The sequence below is a fragment of the Halichoerus grypus genome, chromosome 8, assembly GCF_964656455.1.
Source record: "Halichoerus grypus chromosome 8, mHalGry1.hap1.1, whole genome shotgun sequence".
Lineage (NCBI taxonomy): Eukaryota > Metazoa > Chordata > Mammalia > Carnivora > Phocidae > Halichoerus > Halichoerus grypus.
Window position 1 is genome coordinate 84,704,562 of NC_135719.1, and position 21,184 is coordinate 84,725,745.

Consider the following 21,184-nt stretch of genomic DNA (forward strand, 5'->3'; position numbering starts at 1 on the left):
TCAACAATTTAAAAATGGTAATAAAAGAATTTATTTAGATATATAGAGATATACATCAAAAGAATAAATTGCAAGATATGGGGCGCCTGGGTGGCTCAGTCGTTAAGCGTCTGCCTTCAGCTCAGGTCATGATCCCAGGGTCCTGGGATTGAGTCCCACATCGGGCTCCCTGCTCGGCGGGAAGCCTGCTTCTCCCTCTCCCACTCCCCCTGCTTGTGCCCCCTCTCTCGCTGTGTCTCTCTCTGTCAAATAAATTAAAAAAAATCTTTTAAAAAAAAAAATTGCAAGTTATGAAAGTGGTTGCCTCAGAATTGGTAAATTGAAGCAGGGATTAAGATGCTGCTAATTTTTGCCATAAGTCCTGTAGTATTATTTGAACCTTTAAAAGACTACATGAAAATATTAGTTAGAAATAAAAGCTAAATCAAAAGAAATAGCATCAAGTTCCATAAATTTGACATTCTCCCAGAAGAGTACTTGAAGTACTGATATTCTATATTGCATTTTAATGTAGACTTGTATCCTTAATAATCAACTGAAGTAAAAGTACATTTTTGCCCATATTTGAATCTTCCTGGTTTCTCCACCTATAAAATAAATATAATTGTATGCAGTCTTATATTCCTTGCATGGATATTCTGAGAATACTTGACATACCACATGATATAATCTATTTAGATCAACTGTAAGTAATTTAAATTTTATATATCATTCGATCAATGTTGAGAGGAGAACTAAATGAGACCCTTGGAAGTTAATGACTTGCCTGAGGAATTTCTATTGGCAAATAGTCGTGATGAGAGGAAAGTCTTTTAGTACTGTCATATGCTTAACAGAGGCATCCAATTACATGTTTTTTAATTCTCTTATTCACACCAAATAAAAATAGGGGCTTACTTAAATTTTAATTCAGATTGCTTTCATGGAAAGTTGAAGCAGTATCCCTGTAGAAATATCTTGGAATATTTCATAAACATATCATACTGCATGATAGTTCCATTAATCTAATTTGAAAGTGTCAGCATGAAAAATCTTTGATTCATAGAATATTTTAAAAATATATCTCTGATGTTTTGTTTTGACGTGTCATTTTATATTATTCTGTCAGCACTTAGTCTAGATGACTGTAGTCAGCAGAGCCAACTAGCCAAGGATCATCCTTGATCTTCTTAGATACATGCTACAGAACATTTTCTTTATCATCAGCTCCAGAAAACGCTATTTATCGAGGCCCCTCAGGCAAAGCCTCCCTAGGGTAGAATGAGGCCGAGTCAATTTTAAGAGTACAGGGGAAATGTGGTTGAAAGAAATATTAAGGAGAGATTCAAGGGAATAAATAAATCACAAAATGGCTTATGTATAAAAATAGGGAACATAAGGGATCCAAGGGTTCCTTTGTGTACCTTGGGTCTTTTTATTTTTTCACTCATTGCAGAGGGAAATCCTAGTATCTCTAAGCCCTTTACTCTTTCCTATATTTATCGGTTATTGGCAAGAATGGTTAACTCAACCACACAATTTCTTCTTGGCCAAGTGTTAGGTTACTGTAAGTCTTCAGTATCTTTATCAGATGATTCATTTTTTTTTTTTTGTCAGAAATGTTAAGTAAACAGTACTTATTATAAGAAATAAAGATTAGCTTAGATCAAGGTCCCCTTTCTGTAAAGGATCAGACAGTAAATATTTTCAGCTTTGCAGACCATACAATCTTTGACAACTACTCGACTCTTCCACAAAGCATGAAAGCAGCCAGAATTGATACACAAACGAATGGGCATAGCTATGTTCCAATAAACCTTTATCTACAAAACAGGAAACAGATAGAATTTGGTTCATGAGCCATCAAATGCCAACCCCCTGGATTAGGTGCTATTATAGCCAAGAAATCAAGGGTATATAATCTTACCATAAATATTATATCCACTACTCAAGAAGTTCCCTAGAAGAATACACACAGTTGTAGTAGCATATAGGGAATCAAATATCCTATAGGTATTTGATTTTTAGGAGGGTAGAAGTTGGGCAACATCCATTGCAAAGCCATGGATCTGATCTCTCTGGTTGAATTACATGAATAAGCCTATAAGCCCAAATGAGAGCTTCTTTTCTGTCTACACCAAAAGAGAATCTGATTCTCTGGATATTATCAATTTCCTCCGTGTCATATACCACAGGAAATAGAAACAGTGGCAATCATGCAGAGATAAAGAATGCTGGCATGGCTCCTGAAGACAGGTGGGCCCCACTGAGCCACCATACTAAATGGAATAGGGATGGGTGGAATAAAGCAGCTCCAACTACAGAACGTTTACTGAGACAGCTAGATGCCCAGAGGAAGTATAAAAGAGATCATCTATAATTAGTATGATTTGTTTTTTAGACAATGGTGAACATAATTAGTAGTGAATGTAGATACATGCTACAGAACATTTTCTTTATCATCAGCTCCAGAAAACGCTATTTTTTGCTGATCAGCATTTTTTGCTGATCATTCAGATTATTAGTTCTCTTTCCCTATAGTGGGAGCCAAGAAGTAGAACAAAGAGAGCTGAAACTCCTGAGAGAGAGAGAAAGAGCAAGAATGAATGCAGTAAAAACAAGTAATCTTTCAAAGCAGTTCCTAAAAGTTGATAGTGGTAGTGTCTCAATAAACGTTACTTTTACTTCCCCCTGAGATCTAACGTTGGCCTTTATACAAATTAGTTGCATATATGGCAAATTTATAAACATTTTTAGGCCCTAATTTTGTTATCAGAGAGATGGGGTAATATTAAATCTGCCTTACCCAAAGCCTGTTCCTGATCTCAGCCCTATCTTAAATTCTGCAGAAAAGCCTGGCATGATTTCCTCCTGACTTAGGGAAATCAGCCTACTGTACATTTTCATTGTGCCATCTACTACAATTTCATTTACCTTTCTTTTATTTTCACACAGTTATTACAGTTTTGTTTTATATTTGTTTATGTAGTTACTTGATTAACTTCTATCTCCTCACTAAACCATAGGTCTGTTAATCCCTAGCACAGATTTTGGAACTCTTTTCTAGTACTAATTCCAAGGAATATACACTCAGATTTAAAAAAAAAAAAAAAAAGAAAGAAAGAAAGAAGAGGAAACTATTATCCTGTGATTCTCAAGGATCTTCAATATTATTTATTCATGTGTTCTTTCATTTTTATATTCATTCATCATGAAGCTACTCCCATTTTATGACCATGCGTCGTGCTAGGTCCTGTTGAGACAGGCATGGATTGGCACGAAGGGTTACTGCCTCATGGAGCATAGAGTCAAGAGCAGGAAACAGCACACATCTGTACACAAATACTTATTCAAGTATAGTTTTTAAAAAGATGTTAAGGGACGCCTGGGTGGCTCAGTCAGTTAAGCGTCCGACTTTTGGTTTCGGCTCAAGTCATGATCTCACAGTCGTGGGATAGAGCCCCAAGTTGGGGCTCTGTGCTAGGTGCAGAGTCTACTTCAGATTCTCTCTCCCTATCCCTCCTGCTCTCTCTCTCTCAAATAAATAAATCTAAAAAAAAAAAAAAGGTCTTAAAAGACAAGCATAGAGCGTTGTGAGCATATAAAATTAACACATTTGACTTTGTTTGGGAGTGATCTCAGTACCTTTAAAGAGGAAGTGGCATTTAAGCTTATACTTGAAGGATGAATGCATAGGTGAAAAGACATTAAATAGATTACTCACACACACATTCACACACATGATAAATGCACATTTAATAATAACTGCAGTTAAAAAAAAAAATCAGAATATCCAGAAGTGGTCTAAGCTTAGACTTCATCCATGTTTTGTTTCAGATCAGGCCAGAGCTAGGGTCTGAATATTATCCTAGTAATGAATTTAAAGGGAATCCAGGGTAAGTTGGTCAGTCTGTCTGTCTGATTCTCTCTCTATATATATATAAATGTATATGCACACATTTGCCATATTTACTACAAATTAGACATGAAATCTAATGTACTATAACTAAATTTTTTTTCAGATAATTTGGAATTTTACTGCTATAAAATACTTTACTTAATTCGATATAGTTTTTTTTTTTTTAATTCCCTATTTTACAACCTTTATTGTATGGGAACTGATCATTCACATTGTCTTCTTTCTGAATTTTAATAAGGGATAATTTAAGACACAAGTATTCTCCTTTCTCCCCTTTAGTTTTTTTGCAAGGATAATTAAAGTAAATGGGGCATAATAAAGAAAGAATATTAGCTTCCAAGCAAGAGTTTCTAAAATGAAAAAAAAAAAAATCTCTGTACTTTAGACTTGTAGAAAAGAAGCCAGTCTTAATTACAAACTATTTTAAATGTATTTATTTTAGTTATTTTGTCTACATTCAATAACAAAAATTGGATGTCAGGAGTACATGTTGGAAATTGTTTTAAGGAACAGATAAGAATGATTTATAAGTAGACAGATTGGTAAGATAATTACTTTGAAATACCAAAGAGTGCTTAAAAACAGTTACCCAAATAACAGACTACTTAAATCTAATAATCTATCTACAATTCTTTTTTTTTAGTATTGATGATTTACATAGAGAAATTTTTCTTCATAATTAGTAAAAAGGTCAGTGTCAACTAAGACATTTATTTGATCATCTGAAGTTATAAAGTTATGAACTTTCCCAGGATCCTGGGATCATGACCTGAGCTGAAGGCAGTGACTTAACTGACTGAGCCACCCAGGCGCCCTTGTATTTTTATCATTATATTACAAATCTTTGGTATTCCTCTAGAAGTATCACCATCTCTGGTATGCTCAAAAATAAAAATGAGCAATTTTAATGCATACATAACTTCCACCAAATCTAATAAAAAAAACCAACAATGTATAGCAATTTTGTTTTGTTTAACTCTGCTCCAAACATGGAGACTATTTAATTGCAAAAACAGTCAGATGATTTCTTTTTTCCTTTGAAACAAGTGGTGCATCTTTGAATAGGAAATGCAATTTTACACTTATTTTAAGGGAGCCCTTTGTCAGTTTTAAAAACAAACCTTGGGGAGAGGAAGAGACCTTTGGGTGCTGGGCTGTCAATCCAGAGATAATAACACATGTTTTTGGAATACTGCTGGCTCCGAGATGTTATAATGTGTCAGAAGTAAACACCCCCACTCATTCTGATAGTTTTATTGCTTCTGGCGTGTTATGATTAGAGATGTGTGTGGCTTTAAAACTGAAAAGATTGAATTGCTTAACACGCTATGTATTGGAAAGCCTGGGCCAAATGGAGGCTTAATCAGCATTTTTCTTCCTTTTAAATGTAAATGGTATGATGCAGTGTCCTGTAAATGATGCTGTTTATCATATACTGTCAGAGGATGCTGCTGAAAGATGCATTTCCATTTGTTTCCTTACTTGCGTTTGATTTGTAAAATCAGATTTAAACAGTGGATGAAATTGAATCTAAATTTCAAGGACAGACAACCTAATAATATTTAGCATAACTGGGACTAAGTCTAGAAATAGTTATTCTAACTCCAGCCTTTAGGATTTGAAAGAACAATGTGTCTTTATTTTTACTTTTAAAATAGTTAGCCCAAGTATAATGAATTTTATAGTAATTATAGTCATTAGCAATGGAAACAATCTCAGCCAAAGTATTCATGTGCACACTACAATTCGTATACTGAGCTACAAAAGACCTCTTTTCTCTTACATGTGAATAGTGGCACAATTTTTAAAATGTGATAGAGAGATTGCTTTGATTTATAAGTATTTTTATAATTGTTATAGTTGTTTTTATGTGATTTTTCAGTGACTGGGAAAGAACATCATAATTTACATTTTTTGGCAGATAATCATGTGCTCAAAAAGCTAAGAAAACCTTAATTTACCTTGTCCATGTTCTTAGCTGATTATACCCAGTCTGGAATCAATGTGAACCATATACACATGTCAAAAGCCTTCATTATGAATTTTGTTATAAAACTAAATTTCAAGATTGCCAATTTTAGAAATTAGGGCAATACCATTCTTAGTTGCACGTATCAGTAGCAACATACTTTAGATATCCTCTTCAATTCACAAACACTGAAACACATTTTATATTTCTATTATGCCTATATGGAAACTTTTTAATGTTTCCTAACAAATTGCAATTATGTTAAAGAATTGCTCAAACCAAACTAGGGTCCACAGGCAAGAAGGCGAGGGATTATGAGTTTGTAAGTGTCCACTTGGGTTGCAAATGAAGGTAAAGTAGAAAATCTGAGCTTCTGCCTTGGGAAACCCATGAAATGGTGGTTGCTTTTGTTAAAAATTGGCTGCCTTAAGACACCCTACATGTTTCCCAGGTTTGCATTATTTCCTCATGGTTGAGTTAGTTTAGAGAGGCACTTGAAACTGCCTTGGAATTTCTGAGTTGAAGAAATGAAGGTGGTGGAGGGAACCTAGTTCACCCTGGCTCATTGAGAAGCTTGACTAAATCAGTCAACATCTAGACTGGCACTGGATTCAGCCTCTGTCCAGAAATTCTGGGCTCAGTATCACTTTATCCAATGCCCTCTCCAGCTCTGCTCCATGAAATCCTTAGCTTTGAGGAAAAACAAATAATCTGTATTGGAGTTCTAATCCTTGCTGAATGGGCTAGGAGTCCTTGGTAGAAATGCCACTGGATCATGGATGTAGATGAATTTATACATTAAATATTTGCAATATGCATGTTGATTTGTACTTTGGCCCCAGGCCTCAGAATTATTAGGCATGGGCCTGAAACAAGGAGCTTTGTTGATATCATTTATGACAGCACTGGATGACTTTTAAAAAAATATCACTGAGGGGCGCCTGGGTGGCTCAGTCGTTAAGCATCTGCCTTCGGCTCAGGTCATGATCCCAGGGTCCTGGGATCGAGCCCCGCATTGGGCTCCCCGCTCAGCGGGAAGACTGCTTCTCCCTCTCCCACTCCCCCTGCTTGTGTTCCCTCTCTGGCTGTCTTTCTCTCTGTCAAATAAATAAAATCTTTAAAAAAAAAAAAATCACTGACTCCAGGTGTTGGCACTGACTTGAGGAAACCCCTCTTTGACTCAGTTCTTTCATACGTATATATGTATACACATATAGAGAGCCTCCAAGACCTAACGTATATGATGAGTTTTACTTTATTCTGAATGCTAACTCATGAAATACTGATAATACACATTTGCCATTTACAGAATTTTACATTGCTAAACTCTACACTGTAGACATTTTTAGGGCTTTGGAGAACAAGAGTACTTTAAGTTCAGTACCACTGGCTTAGAAAAAAAATAATGTAATCAATAATTTATATAAATGTAATTTGTTAATAAAAACTTCAATGAAAACTTCAACATAAGATGATATGTACTTAAAATATAGAAATGTTACTCGGTACCTCTTTCTCTCATAAAATCTATTTTTCTATATTTTTAAAAATTTCAGAAATCAAGGACTGTTAACAGACATTTCCCTGATTTCTATGTACAAGCCAATATTAACATGGTTTACATCATGCACTTTGAAATATGATGTAGAAGTCTTGATAATGGGTAAAAGAGTGAAGAACATTTTGGAAGTACAGGTTATTCTACAATCATGTATTAAGTGCCTACAATAATGCCAGACAATGTAAAAGGGACTAAAAAAATTTGAGAATATTTATTTTTAGGAACTAGTATTTTTATAAGAGAGATATATACATACATTTAGATGTACATATATCACACATAATTAGATAATTCTGCCACAAAATGATAAATGATACAATGAAAGCAAAAAGGCTTTGGGAATTTATAAGAAAGGAATGACAAATTCTGCTTGTAGGAATACAGAAAGATATTCTGTTTGTTGTCAATGGAGCTAGTTGTCAGGGATAAATAGCAGTTTGTGAGGCTAGGAAAAGAGGAAGAACATTGCAGAAGTTCTACAGAACTATAGTTCCATATCTATGGCTATAAAGGGCTTGTCAGAGAAACTGAGCAATTTTATTTGTCTGGATATTGAGCCAGGTAAGTATGGCAAATGTGGGAGGCAGTGGTCAAACATGAAGGGGATGAAGATGGTGAGGCAGGTTGAAAACTGAAAATGAAGAGTCTCTCTGGCATGTCATGTTATATGTTAATTTTTCTCCCATGAGCCCTTAAAAAACTCTTTATGTAATGGACATTATGCACAAATAGTAATGTAATGTATACATATATGTGAAAAGTAATCTTGACAGAGTGCAGAGCATTGACTACAATGAGGGCAGACCAACTGCAAAGAGACAGTGAGGAGGTTTATGGTTATGCATAGAGAAGAGGCTCTGAAGGCCTGAATTTAAGCAGTGGCAATGGGTTTTGGGGAAAAATATAATATTTATATATAATATAATATTTCATTCATTCACTCAAAATAATTTATTTAGAGTGAGTCTACTATGGGCTACTTATTGTACTAGGCAATAAGGTAGAGTTTTGAATATAATACACAAGTTACTTAGATATTTTGAGGGTAGAAAGTTCAGGTCCATTAATAGAGTATGTGTGTATATGGGTATGGGGGGTTGAAAGAAATAGGAAATAATTTATGAGAAAAAAATCAGAGATTTCGTTTGGAACATAGAATTTTTGACAATGAATGTATGATTGAAGAAGATGGAACAGTTGACTTAGGCACATGTTTAATGTATTTGTGTGACACACGTAGAGATGTTCTAGAATGCAGTGATGAATGTCAGTCTTTGGCCCAAGAAAATGAGAGGAGATAATTTAGATTTGGGAGTTAGTGTTTTAGAGATTATATGCTGAATTATAGGAATGGGAAGGAATCACTTTGGGGGAAAAGTCATCAAAATGGTAAGAAATAGTAAAAAAAAAATGTTATAACAAGTCTAGTAAAGAGTTTGAGGAATATAAGGTATTCACTCTCAATTTAATTTGTGGAGATGCCAATGAGCATTTAGGCAGTTGAAAGAGAAGGGAATACAGAAACAAGATAGATTAAGGATCAAGGGTGTGTTTTGTTTTTGTTTTTATTTTTAATAGAATTCAGCATGTTTTTTGGACAGAGAAGCCAGAGGAGATTGCAGCTATTGAAAAGAGAGGGTATAATTAACTGGGCAAGATCTCAGAGGGAAGGCTAGAAAGAATAAAGTCCATGAAAAGGTTATCAGGAGTAGAAAGAAGGAAAATCACCTTTTCCTTGACAAAAGGAAGCATTAGGTATAGATTATCCTAGTGTTATTTTAATCTAAAATTCATAGAAACATTACTGAGAAAAAAACAAATTACTTTCTCTTAAAATGCTCATAGGCTGCTGACATTCTATTCCAGCTACATAATTAAATTACATTTATAACAATGGACGTAGGCGATGGCTATGCTGAGACCTTATATATGTTCTCCCAAATATAGTGATTTTTTTTTAATAAAATAGAAATCCATATAAGCAGAGATTTCATTAGCTGCAAATGAGAATTTATGTCCACACATCCCATACAACTTCAAAGTATATGATAACATTAATACAAATGGGGGCGTGGGGAAAATTTACAATATGTTGATGTCATCTTGTGTCATCCAATGTAGAAATAACAGAGCTAGAAAGCTAAGTCTGCCACTCAGGTGTTTAATGAAATCTTGATTTCAAGAAAATTTGGGAAAAACTCTCCCAAATATTAATTACACTTTTTCAAGTGATTGCACTGAAAAATGGTTAGACATAGCGATAAGAACACAAACCTTGTAAAATTATGAAAACAAAACTAAATTCACACAAATGTCAGAATTTTGATACCGATATAGTCTGTGTGAACATTAGCCACTTTATTAATGGCTTCTATATAGATATATTGCCCCTATTTATTCTTATTTTGCTTTTCTTCCTTTGTTATTTGGTTTATTTTATTGCATGCATTTTGTTGCCTAAGCTCATTTTTGAAACCAGTCAAGTATATAAATGAATATAATAATATGTCAGTATCAGAGTTTTGCATTCAATTTATGAATGTGCAGTGATTCACTTATTCATTCTAATGAAAATAAAGATTTGGATTTTTTCAAGATTATAAATAATGCTGCTAAGAATATTTTGTCCATACATCATGTGTACATAAACATACTTTTGGTATACGTGATATCAACATCAGTAGAAATTTCTGCACTGCTTTTAAAAGTAGTTATACCACCTACAGAGTGTATCCCTAATATACCCAGGGCAAGCGTTAGGGCCAGGAAGGTCCTTTTGACACAGTAAATTGGGCATTCTCCCCACCAAGAACAAGTAGTTCTATTTCTCCAATACCTGAGAACATATTGAGCGATAATGTCCTAAAAGGTCAAACTCTTCAAACCTCTATCAGTGAATTCTACCTTCAGGTTAGAGTAAGCAAACCAGCGCTGAGAAGAAATGCCAACTGGAAACCAGTAAGTCTACTATCCCTGGTAGAGTGATATCTGTCAAACAAAATAAATTGCCTGGGGAGCATAAGGAAATAGAAACTAAGAATTGCACTGAGCAGATATTATGCACCCTGTCAATAGTGCTTTTAACAGCCTGCTATAGCCAGCAAAAAAGCCAGCTGGCTCTAGGAGGATGACTGTGGACTACTGATAACTGAACAAGGTAGTGCCTCCTGTTGATACGGCTGTGCCCAAGATTGCCACCGTCTTAGAGACCTTGGCCATGGTCCTAGGAGTGCCATGCCATAGTGGACTTATAAAAAAAAATTTTTTTTTCAGTATATCTCTGGCCACTGAGTCACAGATCAGTTTGCCTGCAAGTCGAAGGGGCAACAATGGATCTTTCAAGTTGCTTCCCCAAGGCGACCTACACAACCCCATGATGTATCATGGGATGGTAGCTGAAGATATGTTCTCCTTCCCCACATCAATAAAATGTGAACCCTTTACATTGACCATATAATGTTGACATGGGGAAACTTGTTTCTGCTGCAGAACACTCTGCAGACTTTGCTGGAACATCTGTGAGTGAGAGGATGAGTGATGAACTCAGAAAATTCAAGGCCCAGATACCGCCAAGTTTTTGGAGTCATGAGGTCAGAGGATCAGGGCAACAAGCTGCCTTTGAGAAGGCAAAAATACTAGTAAAGCAGATTAAAGCTCTGGGCATCTCCCAAGCAGGGCTACCATTTGAGTTAGATGTATCTGTGACTCTGGAAGGTGTGGGTTGGGCACTGTGGCAGAGACAATAGAAGGAGAGAGTACCCTTAGGATTTTGGTCCTAACTCTAGAAGGGGGCAGAAACTCAATATATCCCCATACAACAACAGCTCCTCACAGTGATACATTGTGCTCCTCCAGGTAGAGCCTCTTACAAGGGAACAGCATATCATGGAAATTACTTACCTTGCTAATCAGGCGGTGGATTTCGGGTATGTTCCATTGATCTACCTCTGCCAGGGCTCAAAACTCCCACTTCGATGCAGCTGGGAAGTTCCTTGTCCACCAGCCAACTTCTCTAGAAATGTGGACATTACTAGGCCCTGTAGAATATGTAGATCCTCCAAATGCCCCCACCCCTATTCCTGTGGTAGCTTTTGTGCCTTTAGAGAGGGAATGGGGAAAATTCCCATTGATGCCTGGTATACAGACGGGTCTAGTCAGGGCAACGAGCCCATTTGGACTGTTGTGGCTTTTCAGCCCAACACTGACATCTTTGGATGGAAACAGGAATGAACTGCAGCAGCCAGTGGGCTGAACTCAAAAACTCAAGAGTTTGGCTGGTGATCACTCATAAGCCCTGGCTGTTAACCCTTTGCACTGACAGACTGTTCTAAAGGGGTTGACCCTATAGCTTGGAAAATGGGAAGTTGATGTGTGGATGATCACAAATAAGCCCTTGTGGGATCAGGATGTGTGGAAAAATATTTGGGTTCTCTTGCAAGAGAACAGCCTGAAGCTGTCCTCATTCCATGTCTTGGCTCATAAAGTGCCAACACTCCCTGGAAATCAGGAAGCAGATACCCTAGGTCAGGTACCAGTCCTAGCAACTGACCTTTCAGGAGATACAGCAAATTGGGTGCACAGAAAGAGTGACCACTATAGTGCCTGAGAGGGATGGCATATTGCCAAGGATGCCAGATTGCCCTTAAAATACAGTGACTTGGTTAATGTAGTAAGATCATGACCTGTGTATTCTAAACAATGCCCAAGGTAACTGCCAAAGGATTCTGAGGCCATTCGTGGGAGGAATTGGCAAATTGATTGTATTGGCCCCCACCTTCCTAGTGAGGTTCTAAGTATGCCTTGGTTTGTGTGGACACGTGTCTGACCTAACCCAAGCTTCTCCTATTGCCATACAAACCAGGCTGACACCATTAGGGGCTTGGAGAAGCTGAGTACCAACTGCAAGTACCCTTGTTGAATAGTGATAGGGATCACATTTCAAAGGTTATGATATGCAAGAGTGGGCAAAAGAACATGGCATTGAATAGAGGTTCCATCTCCCATATAACACATAAGCAGGAGGATTTGTAGAAAGAAAGAATGAAATATTAAAGTATCAGATTAAATTGCTAACAACCACTTTAGCTTGGCCAACTATTAATTTATGATGTCCTAATGTTATATCATCTTTATTAGATCACAAGGACACAAATGCATATTCTGAATGATTTGACCCCAGCCTATGGGACTTGATAAATCAGTGGTTTGGGTCATGGGGTTCTTGATGAGAAGAAAATATTGGTACTTATTTTGGGGATCATTATCTTAATCTGTATTTTTTCTCTCTTTTTAGAATTTTATTTATTTGACAGAGCGAGCGAGAGAGCACAAGCAGGGGGAGCAGAAGGAGAGGGAGAAGCAGGCTCCTCGCCAAGCAGGGAGCCCTATGCGGGGCTCAATTCCAGGACCCTGGGATCATGACCTGAGCTGAAGGCAGATGGTTAACCATCTGAACCACCCAGGAGCCCCAATCTGTATTTTCTCTTGCATGTGCTTACATTGTTGCTGTGGTATCTGCCTAGGGTGCATCTAGATAGTTGTCAAATGAACTACCTCATGCTAACAAACCAGCTGACTGCCCAGGGTACATTGTCGAAGGTGGTGGGACATGTCAGATTGTAAGAGCTGGTCAGGAGGGGTGGAGTATTGGAGGAGGTCATCAAGAGGGTGTGACAGCTGGTTGACCCCCAGGCTGGACCCAGTAATCAGAAGATCTTTATTTCTTCCCCTATTCTTGGAATGTATGTTCTGCCCTCTTCCCACATTAGGAAATATTTCTGGTCGCAGCCTTAAGAGTACTGTGGTACTGAGACCATCTCAACTATATATGTGCCTGAACCCTGTTAAGACCCCTAAACTCTTAAGATTTTGTCAGGCAGAAAGATGTCCATCAACAGATGAATGGATAAAGAAGATGTGGTATATATATACAATGGAATATTATGCAGCCATCAAAAGGAATGAGATCTTGCCATTTGCAACGACGTGGATGGAACTGGAGGGTATTATGCTGAGCGAAATAAGTCAAACAGAGAAAGACATGTATCATATGACCTCACTGATATGAGGAATTCTTAATCTCAGGAAACAAACTGAGGGTTGCTGGAGTGGGGGGTGGGGTGGGAGGGATGGGGTGACTGGGTGATGGACACGGGGGAGGGTATGTGTTCTGGTAAGCGCTGTGAATTGTGCAAGACTGTTGAATCTCAGATCTGTACCTCTGAAACAAATAATGCAATATATGTTAAGAAAGAAAAAAAGAAGAAGAAGAATGTAGCAGGAGGGGAAGAATGAAGGGGGGGAAATCGGAGGGGTAGACGAACCATGAGAGACAATGGACTCTGAAAAACAAACTGAGGGTTCTAGAGGGGAGGGGGGTGGGAGGATGGGTTAGCCTGGTGATGGGTATTGAGGAGGGCACGTTCTGCATGGAGCACTGGGTGTTATGCACAAACAATGAATCATGGAACACTATATCTAAAACTAATGATGTAATGTATGGGGATTAACATAACAATAAAAAAAAAAGAAAAAAAAATAGTGGACTAAAAGCCAAGAAACCTGAATCATCGTCGTCATAATTCTTCCACCTCATAGGAACATGGCCATTTCTATTTAAAAATTATAACAGCTCTTAATTTACCCCCCCCAAAAAAAAAAAAAGATTTTGTCAGGCAGATACTGAGAGCTATTCCTCTTGCCACCACCCAAGACAAGCCTGGTTTGTAAATTTTTTGTCGACATAAAATGAACAAATCTTTTAAAGAGATGGGCGCCTGGGTGGCTCAGTCAGTTAAGCGTCTGCCTTCGGCTCAGGTCATGATCCCAGGGTCCTGGGATGAGTCCCGCATCGGGCTCCCTGCTCAGCAGGGAGCCTGCTTCTCCCTCTGCCTGCCGCTCCCCCTGCTTGTGCTCTTTCTCTCTCTGACAATTAAAATAAATAAAATCTTTAACAAATAAAAAATAAAAAAAATAAAAAATTTTAAAGAGAAAGGAAAAGAGTTTTGTTTGAGCCTAAGTTAGGACAGCTGCCTGGTATATACAATCTTCACCAAGAAGAGAGTGCTCCAGAAAAGGAACATTTGATGTAGGGTTATATATGTTTTTTATATAAAGAGTTACAAACCATCATGCTGGAGGACATTCCAGAAAACTGATGTTTTTATCTTATGTTTTTAGTATATGCAAGGCTTATGACTTTTCTTATGAGAACAAGGAAAGTTTCTTTCTCTTATCATGTGTTCAGAATGCTCCTTTGTCCAGGTGTCTAGGTGGTGCCATCTGTTAAAAGATGGACTCTTCATTTCTGCTCAGGTCATGATCTCAGGGTCCTGAGATGGAGCCCTACCTGGCAGTCTGTGCTCGGCAAGGAGTCTGCTTCTCTCCCTCTCCTCTGCAACCCCCAACTCTCTTTCCCTCTCCCTTCCCAAATAAATTAAAAAAAAAAAAATTTTTTTTTAAAGATTTTATTTATTTATTTAACAGAGAGACACAGCGAGAGAGGGAACACAAGCAGGGGGAGTGGGAGAGGGAGAAGCAGGCTTCCCGCTGAGCAGGGAGCCCGATGTGGGGCTCAATCCCACGACGCTGGGATCATGACCTGAGCCGAAGGCAGACGCTCAACGACTGAGCCACCCAGGCACCCCTAAATTTAAAAATCTTAAAAAAAAAAAAAGAATGCTCCTTTTTGGTTATTTATTTTTAACAAAGCAGATGTGTACTTGGGGCAGAACTGGAGCCCGTGCTTTGAGGTTTTGCCAGTCATTCTCACTTTGATAGATGTTGAAGTATAGCTTCCTTAGGAGCCCAGAAGCAGAGCCCACAAACATTTAAGGTTGAAAATTTCCTCTAGATTATTAAAACTGACACCTACCAATCTTCAGTCTCTCCTTTCCTCTCATATACATGGGCCAGTTTTAAATTCACTCCGGAGAATTACCAGGGTTGCAAACCAACAGACTCCATTGGATCAAAGCTGTACACCGCACCCTTTACTTCTTCACCCTGATGATGTTGTAAACGTAATATGGAAAGAAACACCTTGAATAGAGGATTGTAGAAGGCCTTGCAGCAGTGGCCCTATAGTTCCGGCCTTAATATTGTAGTACTTAAACATCTTTAGTCTTGCCTCAATAATCTTTGCCAGGGTAAGGCAGTCTCCATGAAAACCGCTGCATTCAATGACTCCTTTGTTAATTTGTAACATTTGGGGCCATCCCAGGTGTGAACCACTGAAAACCCTTCACTCAATTCAGTGTCAGAAGCAACAACTGAAAGATTTCCAGCAGCTGTCCATCACGTAAGGCCGTTGAAAGTGAAGGAGGAAAAGTGCAGTCCAGGGGCGGGAGGGCTCTGAGCCTGGCGGCGTTGCTGCGGGCGGGGGTCTAGAGCCACGCGGCATATCTCGCGGCTGCCTCCCCACTGTCCCGCGAGAGGTGGCCCAGCAGGAAGTCAGGCCACTTCCGGCTTCTCCCCACCACAGACTTTCTGTGGAGAATCTCAATAGCCTGAGATGATGAAATTCCCCAGATTCCCGTTTAATGGTCTCCAGTGCAAATGCCTGTTCACCGAGATTTGAAGGTAAGCCATGCATGCCTATTCAGTTTCAGTTAATATTTTCATTCACGCTTTTATTGAAGAAAAGCCTCTGTTCCGTGAGAGTTAATTCCGGCATGTCTGGAATTAGTCTGAGCTGTTTTGCTGAAGTAAGATATGTACCAAGACAGTATTGACTCCAGACAAGGCATGACTTGTACTGATTAATAGTGTTGCTTTTCTATCAGGGGGCCAAGGTGAGTCTCTACTGGTTTCTACCGGCTTATGAAAATTGTTTGATAACAGCAAGGTGATGGTTTACACCTGGTTTAGGTGACCTTCCCCCACCCCGACTCTGCCACTGGGGCTGGTTACTTCACAATACTATGCTTACATTAGGTTCCCTGGTCTGAGGTACTCTGTACCTATCTTGGTGGTTTGTGATTTGAGGGAAAGTACATCCACTACAGCCCTGCAGATGGAGGACAGTAAGAGCTAGCTCGTGGCTTCTGATCTGCGCTGTGAGGCAGCCTTTGAGATGAAGCTCCTACTTCAATGCTGCTGCCATTTTGTTTTGTTTTGTTTTTTGCAATAACCTGTAGATTCTTAAGCTTTGGTAATTGCAAGTCCTGTGAGTGAAACTTGTTTCACTGCCACAATTAGTGAAACCTCTACCGAGAAAAGCAGAGAAGAGGGCGCCTGGGTGGCTCAGTTGGTTAAGCGTCTGCCTTAGGCTCAGGTCATGATTCCGGGGTCTTGGGATCGAGCCTCACATCGGGCTCCCTGCTCAGCGGGGAGCCTGCTTCTCTCTCAGCCTGCTGCTCCTCCCCTGCTTGTGCTCCCTCCCTCTGTCAAATAAATAAATAAAATCTAAAAAAAAAAAAAAAAAAAAGAAGCAAAGCAAAAACAAAACGAAACAAACAAAAAAACCCAGAAGAAAAAAGGAATGCAAAGAAGAGAAGAAAACAAAAGGGCAAGAAACCCATAACTCATATCCTCAAGAAGAAAAGGGAAGGTGTTTATTGCATCCAAAACAATAGACTTGGAGGCTATTTGGAAAAAAAAAAAATTCTAGAAAATTTAGAAGATAAAGTAGGGGAAATTTGAAAAGCAGGAAGAAGGCAGAGATGAAAAATAGTGGAGAAAAGATCCAGATGTTTAAATATTTTCTAATAGAAGTTCTAAGATATCAGACAAAAATGGACTGGGAGAAAATTAACGAATAATTCATGAGAGTCCCAAGAAAGGAAAAGGCAGTCACCAAGTACCAGTCCAATGAATTAAAAGTCTCAGCTAAAGTATACTTTATCATGCAATTTTGTAACACCAGAAATAGAAATAAGAAGAAAAGATTTCAAAGAGAAAAAAGAAAACATGCTAAAATACAGGATTGTGTGATTATAAAATTCCACCAATACAGAGAAAAAGCAAATATTTATGGAGAATTTTTTTAAAAAATTTACAAAGAACGATTTAAAACTTAGAAAATTACAAAAATTTCAAAATATATATTTGTAAGTTATGGCCATAAGCATATGACTTCAAAATGTATCAAGATTTTTTCATTATATGGAACCAAGGTAATATATAGTTGTTTGTGTGTGTGTGTTGTGCGCACGCATGTGCACATGCATTTGTGGAATACTTCAGAAATTTGCACGTTGTCCTTGTGCAGGGGACATGCTAAACCTCTCTGTATCATTCCAATTTTAGTATGTGTGCTACTGAAGTGAGTACTACTATAGGATTGTGGTTAATATTAACACTAATAATTAAAAAATCGTCATAAATGTTTTTAAGTGTTACAAATAGTGGTCACATATTCTCCACTTCAATAGTAGAGACAACAAAGTTTCTAAATCACTAATTATCCTGAGCTGGACCTGAGGACACTAGAAAATAAAATGTTGGTGTATTGACAATTATTTAAGTGTTAGGTATTTTTTTTATTTATTCATTTTTTTTAAAAGATTTTATTTATTTATTTGACAGAGAAAGAGACAGTGAGAGAGGGAACACAAGCAGGGGGAGTGGGAGAGGGAGAAGCGGGTTTCCAGCTGAGCAGGGAACCCGATGTGGGGCTCAATCCCAGGACCCTGGGATCATGACCTGAGCCGAAGGCAGACGCTTAACGGCTGAGCCACCCAGGCACTCCTGTTAGGTGTTTTAAAAAATATTAGGGCTTTCATTTTTAAAAAGGTAAATAGTTGAAACTTATCAATTTGAAACACATGATAGTGACTGAATATTGTTTTTTTTTTTTTTTTTAAAGATTTTATTTATTTGACAGAGACACAGCGAGAGAGGGAACACAAGCAGGGAGAGTGGGAGAGGGAGAAGCAGGCTTCCCACAGAGCAGAGAGCCTGATGTGGGGCTCGATCCCAGGACCCTGGGATCATGACCTGAGCTGAAGGCAGATGCTTAACAACTGAGCCACCCAGGCGCCCCTGAATATTGTTCTTGATAATCATGGGTTTCTATGTAACATTGAAGTACAACCAGCAAAAACAGCCATCAAGGGAAGGGGAACTTAAAAAAAGATACTTATTATTGTATCATTTGATTCATTCCTGTGTTACATAGTCTGGGTATCAGTGTGCCAGAAAATTTAGCCTCTACATTTCCAAAAGATATTTTCTAAAGGCATTACTAATATTCTGTTTTTTATTACTTCTCAAAGAAAGTCATCTCTTTCTTTTCCCCCTCTTTCATATTGAATATGTATCTTGATAGCAGGAAATAAGGAAGATAAATATGTTTTCTTGACATTAAAATGAAGAGACTTTCATAAGCAATGTTTCTATGGCTGTAGTGCTTATGTGCATGCCCATGTATGTGTTAACTTCATCAGGTTTTAATCCTTAACTGTACTGTCGGAGATTACCGAGCACAGGCTTTCTATTTATAATCTCATAGAAGTGATTTTTGAAGGAGGAATAATCTTTGTTGTGTTATTTACTGCATAGAGTGCAGCTCAGTAAATAAATTGCACACAGATACAGTTTATTTTATGAAGGAGAATCTGTACAGAGCAAAGATGACTTGCACTTGCATGCTCAGCACTAATCCTTCATGCTTTTTGTATTTGTGCCAAAATACTTTTGGTAATATTAATTGAGAGGGGCCACATGGTGTTTTAAATAGAGTCATGGGAATTTGTCCCATTATACAACTGGATAACTATACAAAACATCCATCAGTACTGACCACACCATCAAATATTGCATCGTGGCGTCAACCCAAGACATTACATTTATCTAATCATTGACTTTACATTTACCTCAATCTATTTCAAGACAAGACATGAAATGCTTGCTGCAAAATTACATTTCCAGCAATTTCTGATAAAGGAAGGAGATGAACTTTGAATGGAGCAATTGTTTTCTAAATGGATTTTTAAGACATGGTATATTGGGTCTTGAGTTCATTGATTTGTATTGGACCAAGAGATAGGTTGAAAGGGGACATCTCTCCAGTGGAGAGAGTTGGAAGGAGATTGCTTGTTCCCTGAATCAAAGGCCTCAAGCCAAACTGAAAAACCTGCTCACAGAGTAAATTTCTTTTGATTCCTTAAAATAAAATTTCAAAAATCCTATAAGCACGAGGACATCTTATATCTTTTAGGACATTTTAAAGAGAAAAATACATTAGTTCAATAGATGGTTCAAAGGATTGGAAATGGGATATAGGACCTTTCACCCCTGGGTTACCATTTGATGAATGCCACCCAGCTTTAAAGTGATCATAATTCTTTTTATTATGTTGCAGTATGGTAGTTTAAGGAATAGTCATAAGATTTTCATTAAGGTAGGAACCTTTGGATCCCCAGATTCCCAGATAGAAGGATTTCTGAACCTCAAAAAAAGCTACGCTAGTTGTTTGAGAGAATACATTTACTTATAATAAACCACCAGAATAAAAGGATAAGTTTTCCCCAGCTAAGTATCTAATTTTTGTTATGAAGTATGCAGACATAAAGCCTTTAATTGCCTTAGCCCCAGCTAAAATAACTACAGGTACTCTTTCCATTCACTAAATCAAATCCAGTTTTTTAAATGCCACTAAACTATTTGCTTTAGTGTTATCCTGTGGAAATAAATTACATTAATAAAAAAGTTTAATCTTATCTCTTATTACCATTAACTATTTTTTTCTTCATCCTTTTAGCAGGTAAAAGGTAAATAAGAATATACAGATAGTATTTTTCCCTGTTCATAATTTTAGAAGTTATATTTCTCCACCACTAAAGTGAATGAATTTGCCTTTTTTTTTTAATAAACGCTTCCCATTAGAACTTAATTTAAAAACACATAAAACATCCATACAAATGAGTGGCACAGAAATCCCAAGCTATTTCAATGAGAACCTGAGAGGTTCTTGTATAGCCAATGGCCAGTTTTATCCCTCCCTTGCTTTCAAACTGTTGTTGAATTCAGGGGATGGTTATGTCCCAAGAATCTCTCATCAAGGGATTTTGCCTTTAAAGAGAGGATCTGATGGGACTGTTCAATGATCCTGTAGATGCAGTCTATTTAAAGAATCAGGTCATGCACCATTGTGGCACAGAGAGTTGCTTATTTTTCTAGACAAAGAATGTTAGAAAAGAAGTGCTTAAAAACAACAATGAAAACGTTGCAATGTTCTCCTTGTGAGTAAATCCAGGGTTATTAATTTGATTTTGAATTCAAGATACTGTGGTTCAAAAAGTGCCCCCCCATTTCTTTCTCCAAAATATAGATAAAGTAGCTAGCTTTAAAATGGAAAATGACGGGGTGCCTGGGTGGCTCAGTAGGTTAAGCATCAGACTCTTGGTTTCTGCTCAGGTCATGATCTCAGGGTTCTAAGATTGAGTGCTACCTCAGGCTCTGTGCTCAGTGGGGAGTCTGCTTGAGATTCTCTCTCCCCCTCTCCACTTGCACCTCCTCCCACTCTCTCTCTCTTAAATAAAATCTTTAAAATGGAAAATGAATTGTTATTGGCCATTTCAGACTTATAATAACCCATTCAGAGGCTTACAAATGGATGGCATAAAATTCCAAATGATTTCAAAGTGAACCTGGAAGGTGGTATTTTAATTTATAATGGAAACTGGTGAGATGATATAGTCAAAATGTGTCTGACCCTCTCACTTCTTTGGTGTTCAGTATTCAGAACTGCTCTTCCTCTTTTTCTTTCTTCCTCTCTCCTCTTCCTTTCTCATTCTTTCTTTTATGCACTAAA

The 21,184-nt window shown here is 37.8% G+C and overlaps 1 non-coding gene across 1 annotated transcript; it reads right to left on the minus strand.

Moving 5' to 3' along the window:
- Positions 1–17,593: 17,593 nt before the first annotated feature.
- On the minus strand, positions 17,594–17,700 carry LOC118536195 (U6 spliceosomal RNA). The gene has a single exon (XR_004917546.1). It is a non-coding gene; the product is annotated as a U6 spliceosomal RNA (small nuclear RNA).
- Positions 17,701–21,184: the final 3,484 nt, after the last annotated feature.